At 34.8% G+C, this 12675-nt stretch overlaps 1 non-coding gene across 1 annotated transcript; it reads right to left on the reverse strand.

Annotated features, from left to right (window-relative positions):
- Nucleotides 1–8596: 8596 nt before the first annotated feature.
- LOC114236403 (U6 spliceosomal RNA) lies at nt 8597–8699 on the reverse strand. The gene has a single exon (XR_003622372.1). It is a non-coding gene; the product is annotated as a U6 spliceosomal RNA (small nuclear RNA).
- Nucleotides 8700–12675: the final 3976 nt, after the last annotated feature.

Raw genomic sequence — 12675 nt, forward strand, 5'->3', positions numbered from 1 at the left:
TGCACCCTTTTTCTTGATACTGAGATTATGTTTGGGATAGGTTTCCAAATAGGATAGCATTTGATCACTGGTCAAGCAGATGCCTGATTTCTTTTGCATTGTCTCCACAATTTTAACAATTAAATATTTTATTGTAAAAGTTTAATGTGACATTGGTTATTAAAAATTTTACTGAAGTGGTGAACAATTTCTTTATTATAACTGATTAATATTTATTAAGAGCACAATATAGAACTAGAACTCTAGATGGTTTTACAATATTATTTTTAACATACTCCCCACCTCTGTTTTGGCTCATTTCTTCTTTGATTCTGTAATTGTTAACCTTACCCTTGGAGTCTTCAGAGCTTTAAACATCCAAGTCATCTTTAACTTCTTAGTCTTTCCTCCAGCTACTATGCATCATGTTTCTTTCATAATACCTATATTTGTTTTCCAGTTTTCTGTAACAAATTGCCATGGACTTGCTGGTTTAAAACAACACAAATTTATTATTTTATAGTTTTGGAGGTCAGTAGTCCAAAATTGGTCTCACTGGAGTAAAATCAAGATGTTGGCTATGCTGTGTTCTTTCTTGAGGCTCTAAGGGAGATTCATTTTCATGCCCTTTTCCATCTCCTGGAGTCTGCCTGCATTCTTTGACTGTTGGCCCCTTCGATCTTCAAAGCCAGAGACATATGATTGAGTCTTTCTCATGTTGTATCACTCTGCCAAAGACTTTTCTGCCTCCCTCTTCCACATTTAAGGACCCTTGTGACTACACTGGGCTCACCAAGATAGTCCATGTTAAGCTTTTTATTTTAAGGTTTTCTGATTAGCAACCTTAATTCCATCTGCAATGCTAATTCTCTCTTTCCACTTAAAATAATATATTCACAGGTTCTAGGAATCAGGATATTGATATATTTGAGGAGCCATTATTCTGCCTGTCACAATAACTATCATATCCATTCCTTCTTTCATGATTACCAAGTGAATCTTTTATTTCAGGCCCATTTATTAGGATCGTTGCAATAGCCTTTGACTTTCTTCTCTGCCATTAGTTTCTCATCTCTCCAGACATCCTAATCTCCATTGGCAGACTCATCTCCATAAAGTCTAGTGTAGAGTATTTTATCTGTCCTCAAAAAGCTTCATTGGCAGCATTTTCAGTAAGGCAGTATTCCCCAAGCTCTTTTGATTATGCAGCCTATCTATACAAATTTATGTACACATTAATGTTTTTATTTAATTATAATTTTTCTTCATATGCTATTGTACTAGTGTTTTATAAACTTATACACATATGTAACATTTTCAAAAATATGTGCAAAAGATGAAATAAACAAGCTTTTAAGATAGTTAAAAATTTTGTGTATAGTACAAAATTCCCATTTCTTAGTAAAATTATTAATATTATCAGTAAGAGAAATGTGATGAAGTTATGCACCATAATTTTATGGAACTGTTGGCTTAACACTTTAATATATTGAATATCTTGGACTACATCCAGATTATTTTGATACTTGTTATAGATGTTATTAACTAAAAAAAGTTGCCTCATAATATACATACGAGAGAATACATTGTTTACTACACTGTCATGATACTCATTTTCAGTCTGCTTTGCCAGTTATATGAAAGTGTTTTTTTCACTGAAATTTGACATGTAAATTTCTGCCTTCTTTAACATTAGTCAGTTTTGCTTGCAGATTAATTAATCTTGCACAGTAATCAGTCAAACATTTTTATATTAACAAATGGCTCTAAACAGTCTGAAACTCATTTAGAAGATTTGTGTTCAAGCTAGAAAATTCCATTCCCAAATTTAAATGTATTGATATGTATTTAACTATGTGACATACTTCAGTTACTTAGGTAACAAAAATTTTTAAATGGGAAAATTCGCAAACATTAATATTTTAAATGTTTTTTCCATAGCTTTTTTTCTCTCCCCAAATAAGTTACTTTCTTAGTCATTAAAATATTAACATTTACCTTCAAGGGACAGTTAAGGCATGTATGATATTTTAAATCTATTGTCATAGAAGAGGCCTGAAAAATTGGAATTTATTTCTCTAAAAAATGTATAATTCATCTTTAATTTGACAACTCTACAACTCTTCTAAATACTCTTCATTAAGGTAACCAACAAACATCTGAGTGATATATAAGATGTTCTTGATGAGTGCTTATCTTATTATAAAATCTTATTATAAAGTATTATAAGATCTCTACTAGTTAAACATATTCACATTATCTAACATCTCAGGGCAGTTATACAAGCACTGCAGATGAGGGCAAGATTGAAGGAAATGACCTGCTCTGTCAAGATTCCTTTCAAAATTTCATGTCTGTCCAACATATGGGTCAAGTAAGGAAGCTATAGTGATCTTTGTCTTACAATTTTTAGATAAGAAATGTAAATAGATATTCTGATTTGTTCTTCCTCCCCTCAATGGTTTAATTATTTTGTAAACCCCAATTCATAGGCCTCTGTACTAGAGAATAAAATTTATACTCCCTTGTATGGAGTTCAAAGCCTTCTAAGATCTCACTTCTATTTGAAGACTCACTTGTAATTTTCTATCTTATATATTTCCTCATGCTTTTCAATCTACATAGAGTACCATACTAACCTTCTTTCCTCAATTTTTCCTTATCTCATTCTCAAAATTCCATCCACCCTTCAAGCCACAGGACGTGACTTACTGCACTTGTACAGCAAATGGTGGTTGAATGAAAGGCCTTCTGTTCACTTCTTTTGGTGTACTTTTCTTAACTTGTAGTTACATATCCATTTATTTGTTGACCTGTTTGTTTGTTGCTGTGACGAGACCAAGCTGCACAAAGACATATGGGGACTGTGGCCATCAAATAAATATTTGCACCTAGGTCTGTAACTAGCACAAAGTAGGTGCTTTGTAACAGTATACTGGGGAATGAATAAAGGTTATATCACCTGAAGCCTTCACTGATTCCTCATCCCACCAAGCCATAACTAATATTTTCCTTTTATGTTCTCAAAATCTGTACTTTGTACAGAGTAGGTACTCAATAACTATTCAAGTAGAATACGATTCAATAAGAGGCTCAGGCTTTTTGGTTGTTTGTTTTTGTGATTTTCTTTGCTTTGTAGTTGCATCTGACCCAGTGGTAAAAGCACAAGTGGAATTTTGATTGCTAGAGTGTCATATAGTTGAGATGGAAAGTTGTTTGGAAGGGTGCCTGATGCTGAACATCAAACCTGTAGTTGTTCACTTACCAAAGTCATGTTTGTGTATGTTACTTCACAGCAATGTGCAAATTGCTTATGGCTGTACCCAGTAGAATGGTGCTCGATCTGAGCTCATTTGCAGCAGTTTAAAAGCAAACTCCAGAGCCCAATATCACAACTTTTTTCTTCCTTTTTGATCTTACCTCATTAGGAGGACAGGGTAAGGGTTGTATAATGTGCTGAAATCTGTCAATACTTTGTGTGTCTTATTCATTAAAACCTTCAGATGCTGTTTTCCTAGCGGCTTCATTTACCAGGGAGGGCGAGGAGAAAAACACTAAACAGGTGTTCTTGACTTGAAAAACAGCAATTTCAAGCAACTCACAAGGGGAGAAGTTGGAAATTTTCAGATTCTGAAGTTGTCACTGAGAGATAAATTTGGGTTACACATTCGCTTCTCGTAAACAGACTTTTTTTTAACATAAATTTCTGCTGTGCACGAGGCACCTGATTTCTCTGGGGGCAGACATGCTTCACAGAGCAATCGTGCTGCAAAGAGATAGTGTATATTTTCCCAGACTTCTTCCAAATACACAAATATGAGCTGGAGGAGTAGTATGCTGAGCTGCTAATATAGAATTCTAGCTTTCCTGGCAGGGAGAAAAATACCTATGGTAAATATTTGGCTTGATTGATGGGAAAGTGTCTGAATTTTGACTAATCTAAACTCAAATGTTTCTGTAATACCATAAGAAGATTATTGGTCAAATAAACAGTGAGGTACCTTAAGTATCTTATATAAAAAGACTGCATAGTACTGTGTTTGTTTCTGAAGCAGCAGCAGCTTTCTGAAGCAAGGGGAAATTTAAAAGAGATATTTCCTATGGCAGTGCTTCTCAAAATGTGGTCCCCAGGGCAGTAGCATTAGCATTACGTAGTAGTTTGTTAGAAATGCACACTCTTGGGCCACACTCCAGAAGTACTGAATCAAAAACTCTAGGAGTAAGGTCCAGCAATCTGTGTTTTAGCAAATGTTTCAGGTGATTCTGATGTATGCATACATTGGAGAACCATTGTTTTACTGGAATTTGATTCATTAATTCATTCGACAAATATTTATTGGGTATCTAACAAATTCTAGGCGCTCTTTTTAGGCACTGACAATACAGCATTGTGAACAAATAGTCAAACTCTCGCTGTCTTGTATTTTGTATTCTAGTGAGCAATCTGGGAAAGTCAAAGGAAATGGGAATTCATTAGTTTTCTTTATGCCATGTTGGGCACTGCAAGATGCCCTTTTCCGTGACCATGGTGTTTGAAGTAGGCTTGGCATAAGTTGCAGTGTAAACATTTGGGAACTGAACCGCACTTACTTCATTTTACAGTGTTACTTTCCCTTTCATGGACAGCTCTCTTGGGACTGGTTCCAAGATCTCTATCTAGAATGGGCAGTTGATCTGCATATATTTTTGTTCCTCCAGTAATTTATAAATCATCATTCTGTGTTTGACACTCTAGTATGGGCATTGGAAGTGAATTGATTGGCATGATTCCTGACATCTGGGCTCTTATTCTATAAGGATTATCATTGAACCAAGTGGTATAAAGGACATACAACTTGTTAAAAGTCAAGAGACCGATGGCTTAGACTATTAAGTAAGTGTAAATAAACATTCTTATCATGAAAAATTGGAACAATAGTGCATCCTGAGTACTTGATGTTAGGTAGGCTAGAATCAATAGGAACTTGCTACCTTTTATCTAGCTAGTCATTTATTCAAATGCTGTTTTTCCCAACTTTGAAAATTTTCATAAGAAATAAGTCAAAAGACAAGTACAATAAAGACCTATATAATATCCTTTAAGATTTACTATCTACGTTTCCTCATTCTCTCTCTGTCTCTGTGTCTACACACACACACACACACACACACACACACACACACACACACACTGAGTTTCAACATTCCATTTGAAAATTTAAGTTGCAGATATTTAAAAATTTCAGCCATTAATAATTCAGCATGGATCTCTTAAGAATAAGGACATTTGGCTAAATTATCACAGTGTCATTGTCATTTCTAAGAAAATAACAATTCCATAAATCATTGAACATCTAAATCTTCCTCAGATAATCCCTCCACTTTGTTTTCACCATGACACTGATGTATTGAAGAGTTCAAGTCAGTTACTATGTATAATCTCCCACATTTTGATATGCTTGATTGTTTCCTTTTGGTGTCATTTAATGTGTGTATCTCTAGCCCTTGAATTCACTGTGCACTAGAGTTTGGGTCTGGAGACTCAATTGGATTTTAAGTAGATATATGACTGCCCAGAATATGGCAGTCACAGTATGGTAAGCAAAACAGATGCATTCTTGCTTTTATGAAGCTCAAATTATAACCAGGGAAGACATACACTAAACAAACATATTATGGACCTATATAAAGATAACTTCCCCTAATGGTAAGTGCTGTGATGAAAATTAAGTATGATGATGTGACAGTGAGTTAGTGACAGTTTGTTGCAGAGGGGATGGCCAAGCAAGACCTCATTGTGGAGATGATATTTGAGCTGTGATCTGAGTGGAAGTGACAGGAAGCGGGGGATAGGGGTGAAAAAAATTATTTGCTAAACCTGCTGTCTGAAACAAAGACTTCTTAGGGGATCATGAGTCTCTTGAATGAAGGAAGTACTTAAGTACCAAGGAGGTACTTAAGTACCTGGGAAGTACTTAAGAATGTGAGGAGGATAATCATGTGAGTTATTGGACAGAGGTTGGTGGGAACAGTCTTGATCAATCAGATAATAATTCCAGTGAATCATGGAGACTGTTCCCTTTTGTTAGTAGCTGCCCATATTGTTTACCTGGGTGGGTACAGTGATGTGAACGCAATGGACAAAGAGAAGAAAGTCTAAAAAAACATCAAGAATTATAATTCAAATTTGTCGAATATTATTGTCTATCTTTATCCTCACAAGTTCCTAAAATGCCAAAGAGAACTTGACTGGGAGTCATAGGCCAGAAAAATCCAGTCTTCCACTGTGGAAAGTTGGGAAAGTGGAGTTATTCTTAGTTGTTTTTTTTTTTCCATGTTTATCATCCTTCCCATCCCTTCAAAATATATGTCCTTTTATTATTCCGGTCTGTTTTTATGATTTGCTGGAGCACACTCTGGATGCATTTATGAATGTAACTTTATTAAACACATGTAGGGACTTCCCTGGTGGTGCAGTGGTTAAGAATCCGCCTCTCAATGCAGGGGACATTGGTTTGAGCCCTGGTCCGGGAAGATCCCACATGCTGCAGAGCAACTAAGCCCGTGTGCCACAACTACTGAGCCTGTGCTCTAGAGTCCGTGAGCCACAACTACTGAGCCTGTGCACCACAACTACTGAAGCCTGCGTGCCTAGAGCCCATGCTCTGCAACAAGAGAAGACACTGCAATGAGAAGCCCCCCCACCACAACGAAGAGTAGCCCCCTCTCACCGCAACTAGAGAAAGCCCGCGCACAGCAATGAAGACCCAGTGCAGCCAAAAATAAATAAATACATTTATTAAAAAAATAAGAAAATAAACACATGTAAATAAATATGAGTAATGGCATTTGTAGTGACTAGAAAGGAGAAACTGAAGAAGATGCTTTTTTTGAAGAGTTTTTGTTTGGCTCCTTGGCAGAAAAGCAATATAAACCTGGACATTCAAGTGCATTTGTATGCCATAATAGTGCGGTGGATGATTGTGTCAGATGAAATATCCACCTGCATACAGAGTACACAGCTACTAGGAAGTATCTATTGTTGATTTCTCATCTAGCATCTGACATAGCCTGTGCGTGAGGTTTTTGACAACTGTCGGAGAGCAAAGGAAATGCTACCTCTAGAAGTGCATGGGGTGGGAGCAGACTGAGCTCTGGCTGCTGAGAAGAGAATCCTCAGAGAGAGAAACACACTGGAGCAACTGACATTCCTCATAACTGTTCCTGATACGTGTTCCTCCCTTTAGGCCTCAGTCTGCCCATCTGTGAAACCCATCTGTGAAGTGTGTTTATTGAAAATGCTTGATATATTGATGTGTCAGGAAAAAGAGCTAAAAAAGAAAACATTCACCAGCTATGTAGTACTTCTAGGGATTTGTAATCAAGCTTATGGTTCTGTGCGAGTTGGATTCTGTTTGTAATTTATGTCTTTCATAGTAAAATGCTGTATGTGTGTGTGCATGCACGAGCTTGTGGTTACTTTGGAGAAGAAGAACCAAAGAGGATGAATACATTATTCCATTATAATACTAAAACATTTCAGGGACATTCATAGTTAATTTACATGCTTTCAAAAGACCATGGTCTTTCTAATAGGAATTTCTGAGATTTGGAGAACATTCTAAATATGTGTTGTCCAATATGGTAGCCACTCGCTATGTGTCACTGTGGAGCACTTGAAATGTAGCTGGTGTGAATGAGGAACTTAATTTTTAACTTAATTAATTTAAATTTAAATAGCCACATGTAGTTGGCGGCTACCGTTTTGGACAGAGCAGGTCTAAAGAGACGTGGAAGAAATACTTTTAAAAAAGTCACCCTCTGGTTATGCAGTCTGCCAATTAAATTATTTTATTTTTGGATTCTGATTATTAGTATATTCTCTTGTGTTTAAAATGTGCTCCAGTTCCCACTCTCCTGACACCTCCTTCCCCTTCCTGGTCTTCTTACACATATACACACAATTCCCTATTTTACTCTGCTGTTAATTGCTAAGCACTAACATTTTCTTTTATATCCGCACTTCCTGAGGCAGTACTATGTACATATTATGCTTCATCAAATTCTTCACCATTTGTTCTCCTTTAAAATTAAGAACTGGATGTTCACTCCTGATTTACGTTCTCAAAGGTAGCTGATGTCTTCCGTGGTGGTCACAGCCTTCTCCTTAATCTTCTCATAGTATTTCCACTATTGTCAGCCCCTGCCTTAGGACTACTCTTTAGTCTCCTTAGTGCTGCAACATCCTGAGTGTCTTCTTCTCCTATTAGTCATTTTCTTTTCTTTCCAGTTTCCTTCAATGTTATGGATGTTTACTACAGCTCAGATTTGCTATTCTAGATTCAGCCAAAAGCTCTGATTTATGTCTTCGGTGAGAAAATCTATCTAATTCTGATCTCTTCAGTGGTCTGTTTTAAAATCTTACGCTTTCTCCTTGAAATTTCTTGTTTGATGTGCAAAAATCTAAGTTTAATATTAAAACATAACTCATATTTTTCCTGTCAAAATGAACCCCCCGTCCTATGTTGAAAAGGCACCACTCTATTTCTTGTTACCCAGAGTTGAAGGGCTTGGTCATTCTTGACTTTTTATGTATTTTTATGGTCCCTCTCAATTCAGTCAACACATGCTGCTTTTATGAAATATGTAATGCTTCCTGAATTTGCATGTCATCCTTGCTGAGAGACCATGCTAATTTTCTCTGTATTACTCTAATTTGAGTATGTACTGCTGAAGCCAGCAGAGTTCCTCCTTTCTAGTGGATGTTGGGTTATAACGAGTTTTCTTTTCCACTGTCCATATCCTGGCTTAAGTTTTCCTTGGCTCATATGTGCATTATTTTCAGCCCCCTAATTGGTGTTATTACCTTCAATCTCAGTTGGGGTTGTACTAACCACTCCAGTTCTATCTCTTCTGACTGTTGTGCATGCATCTTGCCCTCCGGGTACATTGGCATGCCCAGTCTCATTGAATCACTCTTGCTTTTCCAACCATGTGCTTTTGCTTAATGCTGTTGGCTCTGCCAGAAATTAAATTGTCTTATTAGTGTATTCAAATCTTATATGCCTAAAACTTTCAAGGTTTATTTATACATTATTCACCAACTGTTTATTGAGTGTATGCTGTGTACTGGCATTGAACTAGGCACCTATGTCTTTAGTGCTCAGCTTGTAAGAAGACAGAATCTCTGCTTTCACAGAGTTTACATTATAACAGGGAATCTGACAAGTAAATATTCAGTTATGGTACCATGTGATAAACTTCCGTATCATCATCACATGGAAACCATCCCAAACCACTTTGGCTTCTCTGAACTTATGGAGATTACTCATTGGTCACTTAATTACATTACTTACTTTTATCTGTTCACCTACCGATTTTTTTATTATGTGTTAATTTCATTTCCTCTATTGGATTGCAAACTATTTGAGGGCAGAAAATACTTTGTATACCACTGAATATACCCTATGGCCTTTAGCCCACAATGTTTCATATAAAAAAGACAAATACCTGGCAGTTTGTAAGAGGGCTATATTTTACCTTTGGGAATCTTTCCTATGCACTACATAATTATTTCTCAGTCAACATAAAATACAGAAATCTGATAACAGAGAAGGTGAGATTTGTTTATACTCATTCTACATTGAATGATGGATTTAAACATGCAAATTGAATTACTTATGCTATTTAAAGTATATTATGTATTACAAAATGTTAAGTGCTTATATTTCAGAATTCCCTGATACAAAATACTCATAAATCTTAAAAATGAAGAACATCAATTAGAATTGAATTTCCAAACTACTGTGAATTTATGCTAAAAATCAGAAGCCAAGAGTAAAATATTATAGTTGTTAGATTATAAAATCAGATGTTGATTTTTAAAAAATAAGTCTTTTGTTAATATAGTTGGACTTATGAAGCCCTAATTGGATAAAGCAGATTTTTCTGATAGAGTGATCTTTAAAGGTAAATGTAAATGACCAAAACTTTTCAGTATTCTCATCAATTAAATAATTTATTATTGCATTTTAATCTAATCCTGGCTTACTCCCAGATGTTGATTATATTTCCTGTTAAATTAAATTTTCATAGGAACTTTTTTCTCTTTGCTTCTAGTTTAATTTTTAAAAACCTCTTTATTAAGTTGTAATTGACATAGACTACACATATTTAAAGTGTAAAATTTGAGACATTTGGACATATTTATATACCAGTGAAGCCATCAGCACAATCAGGTTAATGAAAATATTCATCACTCTCAAAAGTTTCCTCATTCCCCTTTGTAATTCCTCTGGACTTTTCTCCATCTCCCCTACCAAAGGCACCCATTAATCTGTTTTCTGTCCATGTAGTTTTGCATTTTTAAAGAATTTGATGTAAATGAAATCATACAGCATTTGCTCTTTCCTGTCTGGTTTCTTTTCTTGTAGTATAATTGTTTTAAGATTCATCCATGTTATAGTTTAACAGGAGTTCACTACTTTGTGTTTGCTGAGTAGAAACACAACTGATTTTTGTGTATTGATTGTGTATCCTACAGCTTTACTGAATTTGTTTACTAGTTCTAACAGGTTATTTTTGTGTGGAATCTTTAGGGTTTTCTATATATAATATCATGTCCACTGCAAGTAGAGAGAATTTTATTCCTTTCTTTCCGATTTAGTTTCCTTTTTTTTTCCTTTTCCTACCTAATTGCTCTGGCTAGGACTTCCAGTGCTATGTTGAATTGTTTAGTGTTTAATGTATAGATCTTTTACATCTTTGGTCAGATTTATCCTTAAATACAATATTTCATACTTTTTATGCCATTGTAAATGGTATTCTAAAAACATTTGAAATTCTGATTATTTGTTGATAGAATAGAGAAGTACAATTGGTTTTTATGTACTGATCTTTCATCCTGCACCTTAGTAAACTCATTTATTAGTTCTAGTAGCTTTTTGTAGCGTTCATTGGATTTCCTATATAGACAATCATGTTTTGCTGTGAATAAAGATTTTTACATGTTCCTTTCTAATCTTTATGCTTTGCTTTTCCTTCCCTGATTGCACTGCCTAGAACCTCTATTACAGTGTTGAATAGAAATAGTGAGCGTGGACATCCTGTATTAATCCTCATCTGAGGAGCACCATTTGGTTTTTCAACATTAAGTAACATAGGCTAGATGTAAGTTCCTTGTCAGATACATGATTTTTTCAAATGTTTTCTCCCATTCTGTGGCTTGTCTTCATTCTTTGCATGGTATTACCTGTTGTAAAAATGTTTAAATTTGAGGTAATCCAATTAAATATTTTCCTTTGGTGACTTTCTTTATTATTCTTTTAATTCTGTAGTGTCTATAGGAGTATCTCCCATCATTCATGATACTGTTTTTTTCCCAATACCCAAGCTATTTATCATTTATTCCATCATTCCTGATATTAATTTGTGTTAATTTGTGTCTTCCTTCTTTTTTATATCATTTGCCTGGTAAGATATTTATCAGTATCTTATATCAATACCTTGATAGATGTGTTTATCAAGATCTCAAAAAGCCAAGTTTTAATTTTATTGGATTTTAAAAATTGTTTTTGTTTTCTTCTTTTTTGGTATCTGCACTAATTTTTATTATTTCCTTTATGATTCTTACTTTGGGTTTTATATGCTGCTCTTTTTCATATGTTTTAAGGTGAAATCTGAGGTCTTTGATTTGAGATATTTCTTCTTTAGTGCTTTAGATTTTCCAAAAGTACTGCTTTAGAGATAGCCTGGAAATTTTTATATGCTGTGTTATTCACTGCAAAATACTTGCAAATTTCAATTTAGATTTGTTCTCTGACTCATGGGATATTTAGAAGTATGTTATTTAGTTTCTGAATATTTGGGGATTTTCTAGAGATCTTTCTCTTATTGATATCTTAATTTCATTATGGTCATGGAACATATTTTGTATGACTTGAATAATTAAAAATTTATAACATTTTATGATGCAGAATGTGGTAAGTCTTTTGTGTGCACTTGAAAAGAATGTGTATTCTTCTGTAGTTGGGTGGAGTGTTCTATTAATGTCAGTGAAGTCAAGTTGATTGTGGTGTTTTATATATCCTAACTGATTTTCTGTGTATTTGTTCTATCAATTGTTTAAAGAGTATTAAAATCTCCAACTATAATTGTGGATTTACCTATTTCTCCTTGCAACTTACTTTTAAAAAAAAGTGTTATAACACTTTCTTCTTAAGTGCAAAATTATTTAGCACATCAGGTCTTCCTGATGAACCAATCTCTTTATTTTTTGAAGTAAACTTCTTTATCCTAGGTAGTAGTCTTTGTTCTGGTCTCAGTTTTGTCCAATATTACAGAGTCACTGCAGCTTTCTTTTTTTTTTTAATTGTGGTAACATTGGTTTATAACACTATATAAGTTTCATGTGACCAACATTATACTTTGACTTCTGTATATACTACAGTGCGTTCACCACTAAAAGTTTAGTTTTCATTCATCTCTATACAGTTGATCCCCCCTTTACCCATTTCACCTAAACCCCCTTTTGCCTTTGTTAACTACTACTCTGTTGTCTGTATCTGTGTGTTTGTTTTTCTTTGGTTTGGTGTGTTCATTTATTTTGTGTTGTTGAATATTCCACTCATGAGTGAAATCATATGGTATTTGTCATTTCTGACTTATTTCACTTAGCGTAATACCATCACGGTCCACCCATGTTGTCACAAATGACAA

The sequence above is a fragment of the Balaenoptera acutorostrata genome, chromosome 2, assembly GCF_949987535.1.
Source record: "Balaenoptera acutorostrata chromosome 2, mBalAcu1.1, whole genome shotgun sequence".
Classification (NCBI taxonomy): Eukaryota; Metazoa; Chordata; class Mammalia; order Artiodactyla; family Balaenopteridae; genus Balaenoptera; species Balaenoptera acutorostrata.